Raw genomic sequence first — 23833 nt, 5'->3', positions numbered from 1 at the left:
ATATAAAGAATTCCTATAAATCAATGAGAATGCAACTAATATTAAAGTGTGATGTTTTCTCTAATCTGTTTATTAGGGATTATAATACATTTCCTAATGTTGAGAATTCCTGCATTTCTAAATTAAATACACCATCATTATTTACTCTTTTACTCTTTTAGTACATTATTTTAACAAAATTAAGATGAAATTCCTTAATATGTTTAAGGATATTGAATTTAGACTTGTTCATAATATTGGAGTATCATTTATTAGAGGAAAAAAGTCTTTATTTTTTTCAACCTTTCTCTGTTATAGATGTTTGTGGATTTTGATTTTTTATTTTCTATAAGTACACATTCCAAAAGAAGAATTTAACTCTACTTTAGTCAGCATTAACAATTAAGGATTACTTGTGTTATACATTAAAAACTGGTGGCCAACTTAATGCCAATGGAATTAAATCACCATGGTGCTGAGCATGGATGTTCCACCTGAGGAAAGTAACCAGCATAAATAGAGATGTGGAGAAGGAGATGGAAGGCATTGAGGCATTGTGGGGTCCCAGTTCACCTATGTGTTGCTGTTTGAGCTGCTGGTTCTCCTGGAGAAGCTCTGATCCTCACATCAGGCATTGTTTCCTGGCTCTGGAGGGGAAGAGGTGTGCTGCTTAATCTCCAGGACAAACTGGTCATGCTGGCTTCCTGGCATGCGCTTATCGTTGGAGGAGCTTGGGGCCTTATGTCGCTGAGGATGGCTGTGGTGCTTTTCAGGATAGCCCGGGTCTTTGTTGTGAGTGTGACTTCTCAGCTCCAGCACAGAACCCTCATCCCACCAGCACAGCTCCTTCACCGCCTGTCATAGACTTTCTAGCTTCCACCGCTGACTTCTGGGCCATCCCAGCACGGATCCGTAAAAGAGAGTGGCATGAGTCCTTCTTGTGGGCTGTAGACCTCCAGTTGGACTCATGGGAGGCACTGTCATGAGTTCTGGGTTTTCATCTGGACTCATGCAGAACATGGCTATAGGATTCAGGCCTTTGGCTGAGTATTCTATGTCTTAGTGTTGTGGATAGATTTCCTGTATTTCCTTGTGTTAACTCTGAGTGACCATCATAAAATAATATTATAAATTCCATGTCCTGATTTTAATTGTTCTCCTCATATACCCTGACTACAACAACTTGAATTTAGTTGTGTCATTTTTGTTCATTTTCTATCTATACTCATCCTTGACAGTTCTGTTTGTTTCTTCAGTTTAACTTGCTTTTATTTTATTCCCTGTGTTTGACTGAATTGATCAATTTTCTTTGTTTCATTTGTTCCTCTAATGGTTTAGAAATAATGGGTCATAATAATTTTCTTAGTTTATTCTTTAACTGACACAAAAAAATGTGAAAATGGACCATATCAGTGGGATAGGATGTTAGCCAGCCCTCCTGTTGCTCAGACAGAGTACCTGATGGAAGGAGACTTCTTATAGTTCGGTCCACAGTCAACCAGCTCCAAGGCACAAATGGCATTCTGGAAGGACAAGCAGAGGAAAGTTGCTTTCGGCACGGCTCCTGAGAAACAGAGAAGGGAAGAGCTGAGAGCAAGAACACACCTTTCCAGCTCGCAGTGACAGCCCATGACCTGCCCTTTCTAACCAGGTCCAGCCGTCTACACCGTTCAGCTACTGCACTCATCAGTGCGTTTCCCCTATGACCCAGTCACCTCCCAAACACTCAAGACTTTAGGGACATAGTTTAGATCTAAACTCTAAGACGACACATATAACATTTTGATATATGTACATGCTATGTAATAATTAAGAGGTTAAGCATATTTATTTTTTATTTTTAAAGAGGGTAAAATTAAACATAACAAAAAAGATCATAAGATAACAATGTAAGAGACACAGATTTCAAAGCAAGACAATCGGAGATCTTTACTGTCTATCATATTGTCTCTTGTTTTCTTCCAAATAGTTGTCCGTATCTTCACACATAGTGAATACATACTGAACAATATAGTACTAAACTAATCAGAACAGGATGATGAAGGCATTTTAGATCTTCAAGACCAGACAATAGGGAAATCAACAATGGCTGCCATAATGTCTCTCATTCTTTTCAAAATAGCTGTCCATACCTTCATGTATGTTGAAATTAAACAACACAAAACAGACTAAAATCACTCTGAACAAAGAATAATAGTATCGCTGGATTTCACCTCATGATGCTATGGAATCAGCACTGGGTACCTTAGTGTCTCTTTTTCTTCAATGTAGCTGTTCATTTCATCCTGTATTATATAATCAAGTCTCAAAAACTTTTTAGAAGTTCCATGCATGCGTGAGTCTCTACATGTATACACTCTTTCTGTATTAGAAGGAAAGACAAAACAAAACAAAACAAATTCTTGAAAAAAAAAACACGAAACAAAAAAGACATGCAAACAACAATAGCAAAGAGCCCAGAACATTGACAATGTAGGCCTCCAAAACAAAGTGGTAGGAGCATAACTAGCATTGCTATTTTATATAATGATCTTCAAGAGTTCCTCAGATCACTATACAGTAATATGCACAATTGTTCCAATCCTATGAATGCTATTTTGTTCCAACAATTTATAGAGTTTGTAGTGCAATCATCTTAGCTATCCTAAGGGTGTTTGCATAATTTTAGACATTTTTTCTTTTTATTTTTCCTCGTTTTCCCTGAGATATTATTTTCCCCTTATCCTTTCACTGTAATTATTGTGTTTTTTGTATGTTTGTGTACTCTTACCATTTCTTACACTAGGGAGACTATATGTTATTTACACATGTGAGTTTGATTTATTTCACTTACGAGTATGGTCTCGAGTTGCATCCATTTATTTATAAATATCTCAATGTGATCATTCTTTATAGCTGAGTAGTACTCCATTGTATAAAAATACCATATCTTTTTTATTCATTCCTCAGTTGATGGGCATTTAGGTTGTTTCCAAGATCTGCTATTACAAATTGTGCTGCTATAAACATGGGTGCACATATGTCATTGTGTTATGATGTTTTCATTGTGTTATGATGTTATTCTGGAACTATGCCCAGAAGTGGGATAGCTGGGTCAAATGGGACTTCCAATCCCAGCTTTTTGATTAATCTCCAGACTGACCTCCATATTGGTTGCACCAGTCTACACTCTCACCAGCAGTGCAGGAGAGTTCCTTTTTTCCCGCAGCCGCTCCAGCACTTTTTGTTGGTAGTTTTATTGGTCCTGGCCATTCTTTCTGGAGTGAGATGGGATCTCAGTGTGGTTTTAATTTGCATTTCTCTAATGAGTAATGATGATAAACATTTTTTCATGTATTTATTTGCCATTTGTATTTCATCTGAGAACAGTGTATTCATGTCAGATACCCATTTTGGAATGGGTCTTTGAATTTTGAGGAGCATATTTATTTTTTAAACATCTATCATGTCTATATTTCTGTATTCTCTCCAGAAATAAGAAGCAATCTCCATGTTTTGTAGGGCTTATCCTCCCCATGCCATTCCATTTAGCTTTAGGTCTCAATGGCTATTTATTTTCTTTATATTATTCACCAATAATGGATTAAACTTTGGGTTTCTTAGCTCCCCATCCTACTTCTCAGGTTTAGTGTGTGTGTGTGTGTGTGTGTGTGTGTGTGTGTGTGTGTGTGTGATTTGTTAGGTTTATTTTAATTTTGATGCTATGATTGATTAGTTCTTTTTGAGATGATTAGGGTATAGTAAATTCTGAATCCCCGCATGTCTGAGAAGTCTAATGCCACAGTGAGCCCAGTCCTTCACAGGAGTCTCTCTTTGAACACTTGTGCTGTCACCAGACCATGTGCCACTATGATCCTGTGGTATCATTCCACACGGAGCTTACAGTATCTTTTAGTCTCAAAGCTAACAACTGCCTACCCTTCATGGAAATTACCTTCTCCAAATGGGTAAGAACACAGCCCCAAAGTTCAAATCTTCTCCGTTTTTCTATGTGTACGACTTCAGACAAATTGCTTAACCTCTCTGTTCCTTCATTCCCTTATTTTAAAAATAGTTTCTATGGCTTACAATTATTGCAGATTGAACGAAAGAATTCATGAAAAAATATTCCTAGAAGATTGCCTGGTACAAAGTGAATGCTTTTTTTTACAGTTTACTTTATTCATGAAATCATTTCCATTTTCTCTGGGACTGGTTAATCTTTTTTTCTCCTCGTATTGTTGACTTTCCATGAAGATCTAATATGTCTTGGTTATCTGTTTATTTCCATGACTGGAAACCAGGGTTCACCACACTGATAAGTAGAGGTGGCTGTGAGTGTTTTGTTGCATTCAGGGACTTGGTTTCCTGCACTGGGGTGTCCCCGAGTGCGTTCATGATGGCTCTTACCTCCCCTGTGTGCACTGTACTCGCTACAGGTCTTGGTTCTACTCTTTGGCTTCCATCACATCCTCACAAGCTTTGGAGCAATGAAGAGTCTTTGGCTTCCCAGCTCTCTTTTTTTTTTTAAGCCTGGAACCTCAGTCTCTCATCCTCAAAATTCTCACCAGTAAAATGAGGCTTCGGAATGAACTGTTTTTAAGAGTCCTCGGGCTCTCACAGTTTATAATTATGTGCAAAGTAATTCACTGATACCTCAAGTCTTTATTCTTGCTTCCTCAATATAGTTAAGTGTCACATATTCCAATAAAATGTGTAGAAGGAGAGCAGCTAATTTTTACCTCAGTCCCCTGTAGAACACCTCACACAAAACTTTTAATTGCAGTCAAAGTATTTTTCAAATGCTGAGTAAGAAATTAGCATGTCAGCACAGCAGGTGGAGAGGGGATTACTAAGAATAGTAGCCAGCTACCAGTTAACACCTCTTTTAGTTTGGAGCCCTGATAAAGAAATGGTTTCTGACAGAGCCTGGCAAATTTTCATCAATTAATAGAAAAAAAACTCAAATCCTGACCTTGAATCAGAACACTTTTAATAGACTTTTAAATTTTTCTCCTAGACACCAGGGGCAATCTAATGGAGCATGTGCAGTCTTGCTGATAATAATTTGCCCTCTTGTAGCTTCAAACAAGAGAGCAGGCAAATAGTTTGCCTTGGATTCCAGTCACACAGCCATTGCTTCCCAGGCCGCAGGGCTGGAATCATTTTCTATATCCTGCTATAAATACCGCTTCTCTGGTACATGTCCTGGAGTATTTTGAGGTTCTGTCCCTACCACTAATTTCCCTGTTGTTTCTTGCTTTCTGGAGACTTCATACCATCATCATCTCTACATCATAAAAGATAAAACCTGTCAATAAAGGCTGCAGCTGTGGCCATGGAAAGGGAAGAAAATCATTCTAAGTTACAGTCACTGAGATGAAAAATAACTGATTTAGAAGGATGTTACTACAGCCCAGAACGGCTGTGCCAATCACCTAGGAGGGGAGCTTGCCCACCTCTGCCGATACTGCCCCAGTGTTTACAGTGGCCAACAGTTTCATTCTCACTAATAGGAACTTTCATCAAAGGAACAGCCTGGAAAACAATCTCAGACTCCAAGCCAAACACAAGAACAACTCAACTGCCAGGCCTTTTTAGGAGACTCGGTCTACTGACCTCTTTATCCTTGGACACTTAATGAATGCCATGATTTATCATCCACCCCAGGACAGAGATACAAACAGGACTATCTTGGACAAAAGGAACATATCCTATCAGAAATCTGTGTGCTAACCAGAGAGCTGAGTCTCTATATCAGTCACTTGGCTCAGTGCATATTTTGGTTCAAGGGATTAATCACTTCTTTTTGCTGTGAGAGAAGGACAATTATTCCTCAATGTTCATGCTTCCATGTGAAGGCAGTTGAGGAGACTCCTTCCCTAGACCTTCCTACCTGTTCTGCCTTTCTCAGTATCACATGGTGAGCCCTGTGATTTACACCTGAAACATCCCCCAGAGGCCCATGTGTGACAGGTTGATTCCTGGTTTGATGCTACTGGACATTGGGGGACCCTGATAGGAGCTCTTCAGTTACCAGAGCCTTGTCCTTGAAGGGGATTGTGAAGCCCCAGCCACCCTCCTCTTTCTTGTGTTTTCCAGTCATGAGCGAGCAGTTTGGCCCTGACACACAATGCCCCCATCATGTGCTACCACAGACCCAAAGCAACACAGCCAAATGATCATGGATGTAAACTTTTAAAGTGTGATCCCAAACAAACCTTTTCTCTTCAAAAGCTGATTAGCACAGGTGTTTGTTGCAATGATCGAAATCCCACCTAGCCAGTGGCTTTTCTAACAGATGTGTTCTGCTGCCTTCCTGGATACCAGCCTACCTATGAAGAGCACTGAGCTAGTTCTTCCTCTTCTCTTGCTACCTGTAATTGGGACCTGCTCACAACTGGTTCTCTCCCTGCCTAGGCAAGTGGCCACCCACAACTGAGGTGATAAGTCCATTGAACCCAAGACAGTCTATGAGCAACCCCGTTCCCCACAAATCATAGGCCATATTCTCCAGTTAGCTTTATTGTTAAGGAGGCTGCTTGTGTGTCCCTTGGCTCTTAATTCGCAATTGGGTCTGAACTTGAAAGGAGATGTAATAGGTGTTACATGCTGACCCCTGAGACTCTCACTTTTGTAATTTCCACTGTGGGCTGGAGATAGAGGATAATAGGAATCTCAGAGATGTAAAAGAAAGAAAGCAAGAAAGCAGATGGGCACACATTTCTCATCTTTGATGGTAAAAAATATTGTTTCACTTCAAAAGTAATTTGAATATATATTTTGAAAAAGGGCTCAGTTGCACATTAATTTTCATACACACGTACACTGCATCCACATACAAGCTCACACATACAAATACTACTCTAAACATCACTGCAATCACAAAAGATCAAGCTGCTATCACTTGCTTTCACTTCGAATGTGAACATGAACTGACATTAGTAATAGAGTTAGAAATCACATTCCTAGTGAGCAGTTACCAAGAAAGAGGCATAGTTGACAAAATTTGTCTAGGTCATGTATCCATGTTATTTATGTCAGGAAGAGAGAAATTCTCAAATATCCAGTATTCCTAACTAAATATTGACTCATTTATTGATGGGCCTAAAAAGTACGTTATTCTTAAGATGTAAAAGTCATATTGGCCAGCCTCTAAGACTCCAAATTAATGCTAGATAAATCCTTCCACAATTCATATTATTTATTTTTAGTGTAACATTGCTTCAAAGGAAACAAATGAAATATAAACTATTTTCATCATATTTGTCTCAGATTATTCTGATTCTTTGTCTTGCTTTATTATTTCGTAGGGTTGGCAAGGGCAAATTAATTAGCAGCTGTTTGAATCCAGAAGACTTCTGATTTCTCCTGATAAGTTATGGCAGTTTTATAATTAATACTGAATCCTGCCTACTGTTCTACCAATTGGGCCAGAAATGGCTTTACACTGAATCAGTTGGCAGGAGGCATAGACCCACCCTTACCTCTAAGTACTCAGAGAAACTGTTTAGAGAGAAGCATAGGCGTCAGTTTACCTTCAACTATCAAAGTGCTCACAGTCTTCAAAAGTAAGGAGGTTAGTAAAAGGAAGGTAACACACTAATAATTAACTCTAGATTTAAGTTCGTGCAATCCTAGCATGCCTATCTCCTTGAGTCTATGTTTCTGCTAAAATATTCACTCCGCTGATCTAATTATAGCCGCACAGGAAAACTGAACACACACAATGAGCAGGAGTGTAATGCTCAAAAACAGCCCTCATGGAGAGAACAAGCTGACTTTTTGCCAACTTTGTCACTAAGCAAAAACATGTACTTTTCACTGAGCAAAGGTTTGTAAATTTTGCCATGAGTAAAATACATTTTTATGGCATCTTGAGTAATTTCCCAGGATAGAAAAAAATATTTTCATCTTGATGCAGCATTTGTTTCTCACCAAATTCTATTTTGTGAAGAAGTAAAATACCTAACCATAAATAAATTTGATAACAAGGAAACTACAGGACATAGAGGGGAGTTTCCATATTCTTTCACAGAAATCTTTGAGAAATGGGAAAGACAGGATATTTGGAAAATCCCAGCTGAACCAGGTACTGTTTTAGGGGTCTTTGGGAAATTTCCATGACCCAACAAAATATTATATCTGGATCAGGAGAGAGAATACACATAACAAGTTCTCTCAGCCCAGAAAAATCTTGTCTACGAACATCTGCAGCTCTGCAGATGACTCTGTGAAGTTGTGTTCATAATCTATAGTCACGTATTCCATTGTGTTCCACAGGTACACAGCTGGGCAGGTGAGCTGAGCCCACAGTTAGGTTCACTAAGCCAGCCCCAGGCCTAGATGCACATCAGGTTGGGCACTGTACCTCACACAAGGGAAACAAGTTAATTCTCCTTTCTCTACAAGTATACTACAAAGTTAAGAAGACGTATGCACATAGGCCAAGTCTTAACTATATTCCCATGGCCCTAAATGCCATGAAGGCTCTAGCAATAGCTCATCATAGATTTCCAATGAATGATTTCTGTTTTGTTCTGTTTCTATGTGTTTCTCCTCCTCCTTTTTCCCCTCCTCCCCTGCTTTCCCTTCCTTCCTTTTCTTCCTTCTCTTCCTGTTCTTCTGCATTTAAAGGCTGTATACTTCCTGAAACTAAGTGAGAAAATTGATCCTTCATTTGCTGAATGCTGGGTGCCACATATTTCCATGGCTCTTGTTGTGTCTCAGAAGCCTTGCAGGAGACAAAGGAAGACAAATTACCCTCAAGAGAGCTAATCACAGGAGGACAAGAACCACCGAGCATCCTGGACAGGTTCCCAGCATACCTGTAGGGCCCATGACTGCCCTTAGAGAGCAGAAGTAATTTGCAAGGACTGGGGAATATATAGTTCATCCTTTGGACAAAGTGTGAGTTCCTTAGAAAGGACAGAGGGAAGAAGAGACAAAGGCAATTAGAGACACCCCTTCTCCTATGCAGGTGAATATAATTTTTACTGTAGGAAAGATGCAGAAAACACAGATCTTCAGGGACTGATAATTCTAAACTGGGGGCGGGGGACCCTATTCTAAGATAAAAGTAGACGAGAGGGCTTCCTCTTAACTCTACTGTTTTCTGAAGAAGAAAGAAGATTTTCTGTCACCAGGAAATTAGCAGTGAGTGACATTTTCCATAATCAAAAACTATTCACAAATTCCCAGGGAGGAGGAAAACATCATGGAAGTGATAATATAATTATCAGAGCTGCCTCAGACCTTCTCTCTATATAGAATACCAATGTCCTTTTGCTGAATTTAAATATATATGTGTAGATATATATATATATATATATATATATATATATATATATATATATGTCAATGCAATTTTGAAATCCGGTTTCTCAACGTATCAATGTCAAAAATCCAAGCTAGTGTTGATGTCAAATATTTTTTACAAAATAGTTCATTTGTCAATTTAGATAAGGTTTGATGAGAGATACACACAATTTTTTCAACTAGTCCAATCCAAGAGCACCATGAAAACTATTTCTAGACCTATGAAAGCAGAATTTGTAACTTGTCTAATAGTTTTTGTGTAGAAACAGGATACATAGTGTATAGTGCTGTTGTCCTGAATTTCTAAGAGAGAATGGATGAGTATCGTGAAAGTCTAGAGAAGCTCCAAACTCTCAGATCCATCCTGTCTTGTCATTTTTCTGTATCTATTAACCCATGCATTGACAATTTGTTTCTACCAGGAAGTGTGTGAGTTGTATTTCTAGAGCTATTCAATAAGTTTTTAGCCACCAAGGGAGAAAAGAAAATTAACGTAGTGTTAAGAACGTCCAAACAGCTCAGGTGCCCATCACCAGATAAATGAATAAAGAAAATGTGAGATATATATGTATATATAGTCATAAAGGAGAAGTCATTTGTAGGAAAATGGATGGATTGTAAGACCATAATGTTAAGTGAAATTAACAGACAGAGCAGGGTATGTATTTTATGATTTCTCTTCTATGGGAATCCTAAAACATAAACAACAAATTTAAGATCAAATATAGAAAGACTGGTAGGAAACAGAGGTAGAATTGTTTTTCTTAGAAATAGAAAAAGGGATCTGGGGAAGAAAACAGTGGGTCAAAAAAGTTCAAGTTACAATATGTAAGTAAAATTCCCCAAAACAAATGTAATTATTATATATCATAAACAAATGCTGATTAAAAATTTAATAAAGGAAATATCACTTGGACAAAAGTTTTATGAAAAAGTAATTACATGCAAAAATATAACTGGCTTAAAAGCAGTACCAGTTGAATACTATTAATTGTCCTCTCTGAGTCTCACGCGTGCACTGTCAGAGCTTTTGGAAGGTGATGGAGTAACAACAGTGTAACACTTTTCTCATGTTTTGTGTCTCCTTAAAAGAAAATATACAGATAGAAGCAAAAATAACAATGTACTGTAATATATGTTAAATTAAATGATGGCACTAGAAGCACAAAAGTTCAAAGGGTAGAATGAAAATACACCACTGTGAGATCTAACACTGTGTGTATGTGAAATAAGAAATGTGATCTGAAAAAAATTCAGCATAATTTAGGTATGCATATTTAAAATAATAGCAGAATAACTAAATATACCGAAAAGAAAGAGTTAGCCTTGACTGTCCAATAGGAGAGGTTAAACAGAATAACAAAATTTTCTCTGATCTAAAAGAGGACAAGAAAGAAAAGAAAACTAATAGTAGTATATACTGTAAATGGATCTCAGAATCATAGGTATAATTACAACTGTACCAATAGTTGAATTAAAGTGGGTAAAAGAAATAGTCTGATTCAATATTAGTGATTGTTGGAATGAATTTTTTTAAGTAAAACCAAATTAAGGACTCTGCAGAAAAGATTCACTTTATGCAAACATGTAAATCAAAAGGATGGAAGAAGACATAGCATGAGAAGGCTAACAAAAAGAAAATTGACCTGGTTGTATACATATTAGAAAATATAAACTTAAGGGCAATAAGTAGTGCCAGTAATTTTTAAAAGGCTTAATAGTCTTTCATAATAACGAAAATTTATTAAGTCACTATCAATCTCCCATAAAGAGATTAAAATTGGGACTTCCAGGAGAACATGGCGGACAAATAACAGCAGCCATGGATGCTCTCTGAGATTACCAGTTTAGAATCCAGGAGCGGTGCCGTGTGAGGAGTCCTACGTAAAGGGAGATGTACCCTGCCAACCCAGGAACGAACTAAGCTGAGAGAAACCAACTGGAAATGCAATCCTGATGCTATAACAGGAACAGATAAAATCTCAGTGTGGAAGCTGGATCCCACACCATTGGAAGCTGCAATTTGAATTTCCTGCTGCCAATACTGCGTCCCAATCCGCACAGCAGGGAGAGAGACGCATGAAAGCTCTGAGAACTGGAATCGGCGAACCAAATGGCATTGAGAGTGGGACTGGCAGAGAGCCCTGTATCGACCTGCGGTGAGTGAGAGAAATGGGGACCCTTTCATAGACTAGGAGGCTCCAATAGAGGACATTCTGGGAACGAGCAGACTAGCCGGATCAGGGCCCTGCAGTGACTTTAGTCGCATATTCCCCTCTCAAGCAGGAGTGGTGGGGAGCGCTTGGCCTGGTGACGCCACGGACTAAGATCCAGTATGATCGCCCAAATCAGGTCCCTGCACCTGATGGTGCACCCTAGCAGTGAAGCATTCAGTAGGTTGACCCGGAGGGGCGGGCCCAGCAGAGGCTGCCCAAGTCTGTGTCTCCCTAGTACACTGCAGTGGGCAGGAACACCTACCTGGCAGACTCAAACAAACTGTAACAGACAAAGAGGAAAAAAAAAAAAAACTGGGCCTCCTACATATGCTTGTATGGAAGGAACAAAAAGTATGGGAAAAGGGAGCAATAAGAAACGGTCCTCAGTCCCCAATCCTGAGAACACTGATGCAGGAAAGGTAAATGCAAAAGAGAATGAAGACAGAAAACATGCAATATCAAACACGGCACCTATAGATATAAAGCGGTATCTCCAGAGCCTCATAGATGAGTTCAAAAATGAAGTATTTAATGAAATGAAGCAAGAAATAAGTAAAATAGTTAGAGAAATGCTAAGCACCGCCCAAGAAAAAACAAATGCTGGAATGGAAGAACAGAAAAAAGGGGGAGAATTGTTTGATGGAGAAAATAGAGAAAACATAGAATACGTGAAGCAGGTTCAAAGAGATTACCAGGAAACTAAAAACTCTATTGAAAGCTGGCATAACAGCTTGAAAGAAGCTAAGGATAGATTATCAGAACTGGAGGACAGATTTGTAAGGTGGGAGCATGAAATGAAAAACTTCTTAAAAATAACAAGAAAACAAATAGCAATAATACAAAGACTAGAAGATGATAAGGGGATCTATAACTTAAGAATTAAGAACATAAAAGAAGAAGTAGGGACTCAAACAAATGAACTACAAAAGCTATTCACAGAAATAATCCAGGAGAATTTCCCTAATTTAGCAAAAGGTAAAGATACTCAGATGTATGAGGCATACAGGACCCCAGCCACCTACAACCCAAACAGAGCTACACCCAGGCATACAATAATCAAAATTCCAGAAGTCCAATATAAGAACAGAATATTAAAAGCTGTCAAAGACAAGAAACAAATCACTTACAAGGGAACACCCATCAGAATTACAGCAGACTTCTCGGCACAAACCATCAAATCATGAAGAGCGTGGGGGGAAATAATTCAACCTTTGAAAGATAATAACCTCCAGCCAAGATTGATATATCCTGCGCAACTGTCCCTAGGAATTGATGGAAAAACAAGGTGCTTCCAGGATAAAGAGGAACTAGAGGAATTTGCAACCACCAATTCAACTCTACAGAGATTACTGCAGGATATTCTAAAAATGAATAATACTAAGATTCCAGAAACAGTGGCAGAGCCGCCACAATGAATGGAGCAGAAAGCGAAATGAAGAGGACAAACTGACAACTAATGACAGAAAAAGAGCTCAACAGAAATGAGGCAGAGAAGGTTGGATGGTAGGAACAGCCATTTTGGAGAAAATAAGACATCATAATAGGTAGTGCTGACTTAATATCCTCTTGTTTTGAAGTCACATCAAGCTTTTATTCTTCTGTCTCCATCAGTTTTAACGTGTTGTATCTTATTGGATTTTATTATATGTGATAATATAATTAAAAACTTTTATAGACAAGGAGATTATACAGAAACCATTGTTCATTTTCTGTTAGTCGATTCTAAATACCCTGTAATACTGTCATTCTCTTGAACAGTTTTATATTGTTTTGATATGTTTGATGCTACAGTATATGAAGTTATACCCAAAGATTTTAAGGGAAGAGACATTATGGTAGCTACTATTATGTCAAGATTATCTTGTGGTGAAACACTATTTTGCTTAAATGGCTATGTTTTGACCTGCGCTGTTTTGTTGTTATGCCCTCTTTTTTATCTCAATCTCCTTTTTATTATCTACTTTTTCATTTTTATCCTTTTAATTAAGGGAAAAATAAATAAAAATAGCAGGCTATATTATAGTAACACACTTCGATTTCCTATTAACTTGATTTGAAACTCTGTATTGCTCTCACCATCTTGTTTTGACTGATTTTCCTCTATTCTGTTATGCTTGATAGTACCAAGTTTGAAAGTATAGGCAACAACTATGAAGATAGTAAGATTCATTGTGATGCCCATTCTGGTTGACTATTATCTTCTTTTGAAGTCCTCTAATGTCTCCAATGTTTTGGTTTTATTGGTCTTATTCTTTACTGTTTTGTTCAATTTTATTATAACTGATGATATAGGCAATTCTTTTTAAGATAACAAGAGGCATTATGGTAATCATTGTTGATCACCTTGTATTTTGTTTTTACATTATGTATTATGTCCCTCCTTTTGATTTGACTGACTCTGTCCTGGTATGTCACATTTGGTTTTACTTTCTTCAAAAAAAAAAAAAAAAAAAAGTAATACGAAATGTGGGAGTAATAAAACCCAAAATGTGTAATTGTCGTTGTACAAAAGAAAGGAAAAGAAAATTCTCTAAAAGATATAACTGCATACAAATTTAAGTGTATAAGATAGATAACCATATTATTGAGTTTTGTTGGATCATTGAACAAAACTGTTTGCAGTCTCACTGTTTGAAAGTCCCCTCCATATGCTTTAATTTTGTAACTTCAACAACTGTTTCTAAGATGACAATATGTAATTAACTAGTGATTTCCTACTGTTTATTTTTTCTGAAATTCTGTATAACTTGTACCCTTTTTCTGTTTTATTCTTTTTTCTCCTTAAATAAAATTTTAAAAAGAGATTAAAATTGTACATAGCATGGTTTTTAACTTGAGTAGAATTAGAACTCAAACATTGGAAATAATAAGAAAGTTTTAAAAAGTTTAAAAACTAAGAGAAACCAAAAGTCAATGGTGGATTCAAAGAACTCACAGTGGAATATTAAAAAGCTTTGAATAGAATAAACGTTAGAATAGATCAAAATTCTGATGCAAAGCTAAAACAGTGTTTAGAGGAAAAATTCTAACATTGGTGCTTATATTAGAAAAGGATAAAGGGGTGAAATAAATGGTCTGACCTCTTACTGAAGAAATTTTAGAGGGAAAAATTCTAGTCTTTATGCCACTGGTACCGTAATTTAACTTAACATTTGTTACAGTATATTATTATTATTATTATTATTATTATTATTATTATGTTTGTATCTGTTAATCAGTTTTCTTTTAAAGAGATTCAAACATGAGAAAAATGTTTTGTATTTACCCCAAATTAAACCCAAAATAATTACAAGTGAGAAATAATAAACTTAACAGAAATCAATAGGCTAAAAAATAAAAAGCAGTAAAGACCAACAATATAAAATTCTGGTTATCTGAGTACTTGTTAATGACTACCAGTGGACACATTAAAAAGGAAGATATAAATTATCAGTATCAGAATTAAGCAGAGACATCAATACAGAGTTATAGATATTAAAATGATGAGGGAATATTCTGACTACTCCATGCTAATTAATTCAACTTCAGTACAGTGAGTAAATTACTTGGTATTTACTAGCCACCAAAGCTCCCTCAAGACAAAAAAATAGATAACTTAGAAAACGTGAAAAGAAAAAAAAATTAAAATTTCATTTATTTTAACCATGCATCATGGTGCAGACCTAAAATCTTAGCACTTGAGAGCCAGAGGTAAGAGGGTCATCACAAGTTCAAGGCCAGCTTGATTTACATAGTAAGACCCTATCTCAAAAACAAAACAAAAAACTTTAATTTATTTTATTGGTTAATTTTCCAAAGAAGTGTCTAGAATCAGAAGGCTTTACTGATAAATTCAACAACACTTTAAATAAAGAAATCACACTGATTCTATAAACTATTCAGTAAAAGAAAATAGGAGAAACTACTTCCTAATTGATATAAGGCCAACACTATTCTGATATCATAATCAGGAACAGTCATTGCATAATCAGATCTACAGATTGTTTCTCTTGTTAATAAACACCAAATCCTTAACACATTAGCAAATCAATCCAGCAATATATGTAGAAAAGATTATACCTCATGGCCAGAAATCTAAGACTGGTCTGACTTTCAATAAAACAATCTAATTTGCCATTTTAACAAACAAAACACTATAGGATTGTCTCAGCGACAAACGCAGCTGCTGTGTAACTTGTAAGAAGAGGAACAGAGGCCCACCGAGCTTCCTCACCTCATCTTACCAGGTGATGCTTTCCCTTTTACCACAAGCCAGGACCACATTCTTGAAATTCACATCTTGTAGAACTATGAACTAATTAAACTTCTATGTTTTATAAATTACCCGGTCTATAACACTGAGGTGTAGCACCAGAAAATAGGCAAAGACAGGCTCCAACCAAATTTTTGGAGGGTGAATAGTCTGGAAAACCTTGACAAACAGGATTGTCTTCTGCACCATGAAGCATAAACGGAGGTGAAAAGGAGAATGAAGTGCTCAGGAAATGGCCAGCTGCTCAGTATGCCTAAACTTGATGACTTAGGAAGAAAGCACTGGTGTGTTATGTAGTGAGGCTGAGAGAGGAGCCTGCAAGTACCAAATCACAAAGGCCCTCAAAGCTGTCCTCAGATATCCAGCTGTGCAGAAGCTTCCACAAAGGCATCCCTTGCATTGGGGAAATCGCACGGATGGCACCCGGAGAATAAGTCAGCCTAGACTTCACCTCTTCTGGAAAGCCCATCACCCTCTGAGCCTCCTGTGACACCTCTATTTTACCAAGAAGGTAAATGATGGAAAGAGAACCATGGGCCAAGTCTAGCAGTAAGAGGCACCCTGTAGAGTTGCTGGGCAGGAAGTCAGCCCCAGGCAGAGGGGGCTGGGGATCATAGAAACTGCCTGCACTGGAAAGACAGGCAGATGAAAGTCTCTGAGGAGGAAGAGGTATTGAGCCAGAACAAGGGAATAAAGCACGATCCTAGTTTCTGCCCTGGGAGGAATGGCCTCTGTAAACCTAAACGCCAGCTCTTGGACATAAACAACAGTGAGAGTACAGTGCTGGAACCAGAGCTGGCACAGAAGCCGGGGGAGTTCTGTTTGTTAAAGGGTTAAAAGGCATCACCAAGAGATGGCCCCAGAGTGTGTAAGGCTGAATTTCCAGCTCCTTTGGAGCAGCACTGACCCGCCACCACCTCAGTATATAGGGCGCTGCTTGGGCACTAATGGAAAACAGGCTGTAGGTCCCAGTGCGGGAATGAAAATGGAACACACTGCAGGGAGAAGGGGAGCTGAAAAGGAGACTCTCTTTTGCAAAATCGATCACATGACCTTACAGGGACTTTTCCTTTTTTTTCCTTTTTGGAGCCTGAGACCTGCTGTGGAATGCACATGTTGTAAAATTCCAGCACATTATGAGAACATAAACTTTTTCTCTTACCAGTGGGATTTATCAGGACAGAATCTTTTACTTGAAGCCAACAAAATTTTCAGTGCAGGCAGGAGCAGTGTAATGAATCTCTGTTCATGAATAAAGGCATTTTTCACCTGCTGAGGCCATTAGTCATTATCTGGGGTCTCACTGTGACATGCATGGTGGAGAAGCCAGTCCAGTAAAAATAAGATAAATTGGTAATTCCAAGTTTGCAGCATGAGTGCGTCTCCCATCAAGTCTCTTTCTCTTTTTATATTTGTTTGTACTAAATGAACAAGTGTTATCACAGCCATATCCATTCCTATACGTACACTTTAAAATTTCAATTCACTGCTCGAAGGACAGATCAGTAAGGGGTACGAGGGAACACAGAGGTCTGAGCACTTGGTTGGCTGTGTGGTGTTTGCAGTGCCACTGTGGCTCCTTCCTAGTTGAAGGCTGATTGGGGAGCACAGACCGCAAACCAACCAGAAAGGACCAATGATCCTTGGCTCGGGAATCACTGGTAAAGCTGGAGAGAAGAAGCTAGTGGCTCCTTGAATTTCTATCACAGAACTGGCCTACTTGCTTATGTTTGCAGAGAGAGCAAAGATTTACCAGACTCTAAGCAAGCTACCCCACCTCCAGGTGTTGAAAAATTTTAAAAATAAAAAAAAAGGTGCCACCCTGCTCCCAAGGGAAAAGAAGTGGGAAAAAGCAAGACAGGATGAAGGTCAGACTCCGCTGGAACAGAGGGGCAATGACAGTAGAAGAAGCAAGCAGCTCAGAGAGAACACTCCGTTATGCCTTAGGATAAAGTGGAAACAGGGCACGTAACCTGCAAGTGGAATGTGAAGAGAAGAGGTGGCCTCACAGAGGTTGACTCAGTTACTTCCCTAAAAACACAACATCCACAACTTAGGTTTATTTTAACTAATGTCTTCATTTTATGAACATTTTGCTCCAAGACAGAAACAGTATAGTAGAAGGTAGATGAAGAAAAGCTACTTGTGTGATGGAGGCCAGGAAGCCAAGAGAGAAAGGAAGAAACAAAGCAGGAGATACACACTCCAGGCTGCGCCTGCAACCACAAGCCTGGAGCTGGGCCCCATGTCCTCACAGCACAGTCAGCTGCTGACCTCCTTAAGGGATGAATCCACAGGTGAGTATAGCACTCCCATGATCAGATCACCTTCCAAAAGCCCCACTTCAGAGCACGTGAGAATCCTGGGGGCATTCTAGATCTAAACCATAACATGGGCATTTTACATGTGTTGCTTAATATGGTCTCCACACCCACCATGCAGTTGTATGATTAATCCTACTTAAAGAAGAAGGAAATTGACAATGAGAGGTCATATTAATGTGACCAGGTTAGGAGGTAATAAGATTTCCCCACATTTGAACTCAGAACTAATTTAGGATCCTTGTTTGTGTTCATTTCATCATTTCTTCATAACTGGAGATACCAGAAAACAATTAATAAGCACAGTAGATTAGGATGATAGTAACTTATTATCCCATAGTTCTAGAGGAAAGAAGTTCCAAATCAAGGTGTTGAAAGAGTGACAGGTTAGTAAAGTCTCTCACAGGGACTCTGTCTTTGTGCTGAGCTTGTGATCACATCACCCTATCACTCCAGCCTCTGTCCTCATCTACATATGGCCACCTTCTCTGTGCATTTGTGTCCTCTCCTCTTCCTAAGAGGCCAGCAAGCATTGGATATAGGGCCCTTCCTAAATTAGTATGGCCTCATCTACTTACATCTCCAAAGAGTCTTGTTCAAAAGGTCACATTTTGTGATTCTATGGACAACACGCCACAGTGGCATTCACAGTGTGATCTCCTCAGCCAACTTACTAGAGTGTGTAGAAGACATGACAAGGCACACAGAATAGTACTTGCTCTGTTTGGCATTTAAGGGCAGCAAGTTTAAGCCACAGTAAATACTGAGCACATCTGACCATAAAACACAGTAGCAATACAGGCAGGTGGGTCAGTTTGTGGAGATGGTTAGAGGCAGAGCGGCTCAACATAAGAACAAAACGTGCAGCTCAGCCTAAGGTGGTCGTGGCTGAGGAAGAAGACTGAGTAGAGAAACACAAGGAAGTATTTGACAAAGGATGACCTGTGAGGAACTCATATAAAGAAGAGATAAATACAAATTTGAAGAAATAATTTTGTCACCCTCAGTGAGGAACAAGGTAAGATTTCTAACAATAAGGGCTCAGCAAGAATTACAATATAATACATATCACACACGAGTGGGAGAGAACAAAATACAGATTTTGCATAACATGTGCTTTCTCACATTCAGCAAACCATGCTGCCTAGCACAGGACGACTGCCTGCCTTGTGAGGGACTCGCCTCTGCAGCCAGCAGGCCACACTTACTGCCCCTGCATGTGCTGCCCCTCCAGGAGCCCAGGAGCAGCCCGAGCAATGACCTTGAGTCAGGCTGGATGTCTACCAAAAGTTTTGTCTGCTCAGAGTCTAATGTTTATCATATTTTCACCTTTTTTTCAATTATTTGTGCTGTTTGACCCAAAAGAGCCAACTCTCCTCCCAATTTGGGGCTATCGTAAGATGTCCATGATCATATGCAATTCTGGACATTCCGTCAGAATGATTCCAGCAGAGACGTAGTGTCTGATTCACTTTTTAGATTATCCTCATAATAAAACCTCTCAGTTTTAGGTTCACGGAAAAACTGAAGAGGAAGAACAGATAGTTTCCATGTCCCCTTTGTCCCCACACACAGTCACCTCCATTATCAACATACCTTAGTGTCCATTTGTTAAGATTACCTGGACACATCATTATTTCTCAAAGTCCACATGGAGCATTAGAGTTCACTTTTGGTGTTAAATATTTTGTGGAATTTTACAAACACATATGGTAAATATGCAGCATTTGAGTATCATACAATAAAGTTTTGCCTTTTCTAGAGGAACACATTAGGAATCACACACTATGTACCCTTTTTAGATTGCCTTCTTTCACTTAGTACAGTAATATGCATTTAAGTTTTCTCTATGACTTTTCCTGGCTGACGTTTTCATTGTGCTGAATTATAGACTTTTGTCTGGATATGCACGATATATTTACCCATTCATTTACTGAAGAACATTTCAGTTACTTCCAAGTTTGGGCAATTATGAAAAAAGGCTGCTATAAATAACTGTGTGCAAGGTAGTATATAAAGATAAGTTTTCAATTCATTTGAATAATATCAAAAATACTACCATGCTGTATTGTTATGGTTTAGATATAAAACATTCCCCAAAAGTCTTATGTGGACCATTCAGAAGGTGATGGGAGGGTGTCCGTTATCACTACTCCTGTTCAGTGTAGTTCTTGAAACATTAGCCAGAGTAATTGGACAAAAGAAAGAAATAAAAAGGATACAGAAGAAGGAAAGGAAGAAGTTAAATTATTATTATTTGCAGATGACATGATTCTCTACATAGAAGACCACAAAAGCTCCACCAGAAGACTCCTGTTAGAATGTTTCCAGCAGATGCAGTGTCTCCCTGTATCTCTGTCTCTCTGTCTGTCTCTTTCTGTCTGTTTATCTGTGTTTCTCTCCCTCTGTCTCTGTCTCTGTCATTCTCTGTTTGTCTCTTTATGTGTTTCTGTTGCTGTCTCTCTGTCAGTCTCTCCCTCTGTCTCTCTCTCTGTCTCTCTGTCTCTCTCTCTGTCTCTCTCTATCTCTCTGTCTCTCTCTCTGTCTCTCTCTCTGTCTCTGTCTCTCTCTGTCTCTCTCTCTCTCTCTCTCTCTCTCTCTCTCTCTCTCTCTCTCTCTTTCTCCCTCTGTCTCTCTCTGCTTCCAGCTGTCATCAGGCAAACAGATTTCCTCCACCAGCCCCTTCTGCCATGATGCTTCTGCCTCAGAGCTGGTCAACAATGGACTGAAACCTCTGAAACCGTGAGCTAACGATTCCTCTTCTCCTTTAAGTTGTAGATGTCAGCTATTTAGTTTCAGAAAGAGAAAAGCTCACTAATATGTTTATGTTAAAATTATGTTTAGTTTTGTGAGTAGCTGCCAAAATGTCTAGAAACTTGGCTGCAGGAATTTACCCTCCCACTAGCAAAGGAAAACAGTTCCAACTAGTCAACATCTTCCTCAATAATTTGATGCTGTCTGTGTTATAAATTTTGGTTATTTAAGTAGGTGTGTAGTCTACCTCACTGTTATTTTTTTTGTTCTTCCCTCGTGACATATGATGATGAGTACCATTCTATATCATTTTGTGCCATCTGTATATCTTATTTAGTAGAGTGTCTAAATACCTTTACCTATTTTTAAGTTAAGGTGTTCATTTTCCTATTGTTAAATTTTGAGATAACTTTGTATATTTTGGATAACAGTCCTTTACCAGATGTATCACTTGAAAACATTTATTCTCAGTTTGTGACTTATTGCTTCATTATTTTGACATTATCTTCTGCATAGCAGAAGTTTTAAAATTAAATCTAGCTTATCAATTACTTTCTTCATGGATTATGGATCATTTTTGGTGCTGTATCTAAAAAGTCATTACCATAACCAAAATCATCCTAATTTCCCTCAAATCATTTTCTAGCAGTTTTATGGTTTTGAATTTATCACTTAAGTCTAGGGTCTATTTTCAGTTAGTTTTTTTGTAAGTGTAAAGTGATAGCTTAAGCTCATCTTTCTGCATATGGATGTCTAGTTTGTTCCAGCATCACTTGTTGAAGACTCTTTGCTCATTGCATTGCTTTTGCGACTTTCTCAAAGATCAGTTGGAAACATTAAATTCTCTGTGTAGGACTTTTGATTGATCTGTTTATGTACTGTTTTGCCAGTAGCGTGTGCTCTTGATTACTGGGATTTATATAGAGTAAGGGTTGAAGTCAGACACTGAGTCTCTGACTCTTTCTTCTCCTTGGATATTGACTTAGTTATTCAGGATCTTTCTTTGCCTCTCCACGTAAACTTTAAAAATTGTTTATAGATGTCTACAAAATAATTATCTGGAATTTCAGTTAGGATTTAATTGATTCTGTAGCTTGAATTAGAAAGGACTGACATCTAGGCAATATCAAGTCTTTGAATCCATGAACATAGAAGATCCTTCCATTTATTTGGGTTTTTAAAATTTCTTTTATTAGTTTTGTGGTGTTTCTCATTTGGATCTTTCACATGTTTTGTCACATTTATACATAACTGTTTCAATTTGGGGGCAATTTATGAAAATTTTATTGTAATATTAACCTCAGATTCTACATGGTCCTGGTTAGTATATAGAGAAGCAATTAATTTGTAGTTTAACTTTGTATCCTACAAAGTTTTTAATTCATTCCAAAAAGTTTTAATTAATGTTCATTTTTTCAGATTTTCTACTTTGATTTTCATGTGTTCTTACAACAAAGATAGTTTTATCTTTTTCCTTCCCAATCATATACTTGTTACTTCCTCTTTGTATCATATTACCTCAGCTTTCAAAAATAAAATCTTGTTCCCGATCTTAGCAAGAAAGCTTCCAGCTTCTTACAAATTCGTGAACTCTACTGGTGATTTTCCTACCCCAGTATCCCAGCTCTAGTGAGCTCTGAGTCTCTGTATTTCCAATGTCAGCTCAGGGTTTCACCCTGGGACCTCCTTTCTCTGACAGTTCTTAGAAAACTTGATTTTTCCATTTCATTTGTTCAGTTGTTTATTTGTTGTGGTAGAGCCACAGCTTCCAAGATTCTTATATGTCATACTAGAATCTAGAAGTCTGACATTTTATTCAAATTATTTTTCATAAGATCCTTTATAGTTTCCTATAATAGCCTTATTAAATGCAACATTTATCAATATTTAAATTTACAATTAAGAAGATGTTTTAGTATCTTCCCAATTATTTTTATGCAATCCATTAGACAAAAAATACTTCTATTTTATTTACTATTAAAGCCTACAGATTTTTGGTTCAGAAGTGTTAAATCCAAATCAAAACAAATTTTCCTTCACTTTAGACCAGAATTTCCTAAGTTACAATTCCAGCAAGAATGGAAGCCTAACTCTTCACCTATCAAAGTTTAAGTTTCTATGATATACGTATATATGCATATATATATATATATATATATATATATACTTTCTACCTTTAATTTTATTCTCTTGTAACACTATAAGAATTTTCCAAGAAAATACTGTAAAGTTTTAATAAAAACCAAAACTTGACACTTTATTAAAAATCATTTTAGAGCCATGTTTTTGTACGTGCTAATCATTTTAGAGCCATGTTTTTGTACGTGCTTAACAGTAATACAATTCCATTATTCTATGCAACCAAAATACTTAATGATGAATAAAATCTAAAGCTTGGTTATTGTCTATAAGGTTTATTTTAAAAAGAAAAAAACACAGGTGATGCTTCCATCACATTTGGGGAAACACTCATGGAAACATCTTAAAGACCTAGTTACCTGTGAAAGGACCTCTTGTAAATGTTGCAAGAGCTCCCAGAATGCACTAACTATATTAGAAAAGAGAAGCAGCATTTTCAATGGTCACCATTTACCAATATACGGTTAAAAGATGAAATCCACAGCACGCTGCAGGTATTGTCAGAAGGCTATGCCTTGAGAGAGCTGCAGCAGCCAATCTGTCATTTTCCAAGACAGCTAGGATCATCTTCTTCCTGGCTTGATACCTCAGCGAGAATCACCAGCACTTGTTTTTGCGCATTCTCTTGGATCTGAACACTGTCCTCTTTTTAAATGTGCTTAACGGAAAACTTCACAAACCGTAAGATTCCTCTGCTCCAAGGATAGCATTATTTTTAAAAAGATTTATTTCTGTTGGGTTTAGATACTGAACTCTTTCTAATATCAAAAATCCATGGTTCTAGTTTCTATACATTAGTGCTCTATAGACAAATATGCTCTAATCAGTATTACTGCTTTAAAAGTTATACTTCACCTTAAACCAATGTCTTTCTT

The 23833-nt window shown here is 37.8% G+C and overlaps 1 long non-coding RNA gene across 1 annotated transcript in view; it reads right to left on the bottom strand.

Moving 5' to 3' along the window:
• Positions 1-23833, bottom strand: part of LOC134476991 (uncharacterized) — a 111627-nt gene that overhangs the window by 9483 nt on the left and 78311 nt on the right. The window contains exons 3-4 of the long non-coding RNA XR_010048854.1: positions 2224-2341; positions 1438-1543 (exon numbers count right to left, since the gene is read on the bottom strand). This is a non-coding gene — a long non-coding RNA (uncharacterized LOC134476991). The remainder of the gene's footprint in view (positions 1-1437; positions 1544-2223; positions 2342-23833) is intronic.

This window comes from Cavia porcellus, unplaced genomic scaffold, assembly GCF_034190915.1.
Source record: "Cavia porcellus strain 051 isolate PalLab524CR breed Dunkin Hartley unplaced genomic scaffold, mCavPor4.1 scaffold_7, whole genome shotgun sequence".
NCBI classification, from domain to species: domain Eukaryota; kingdom Metazoa; phylum Chordata; class Mammalia; order Rodentia; family Caviidae; genus Cavia; species Cavia porcellus.
Note: the sequence above shows the minus strand (reverse complement) of the source record. Positions and strands in the feature narration are given on the sequence as shown.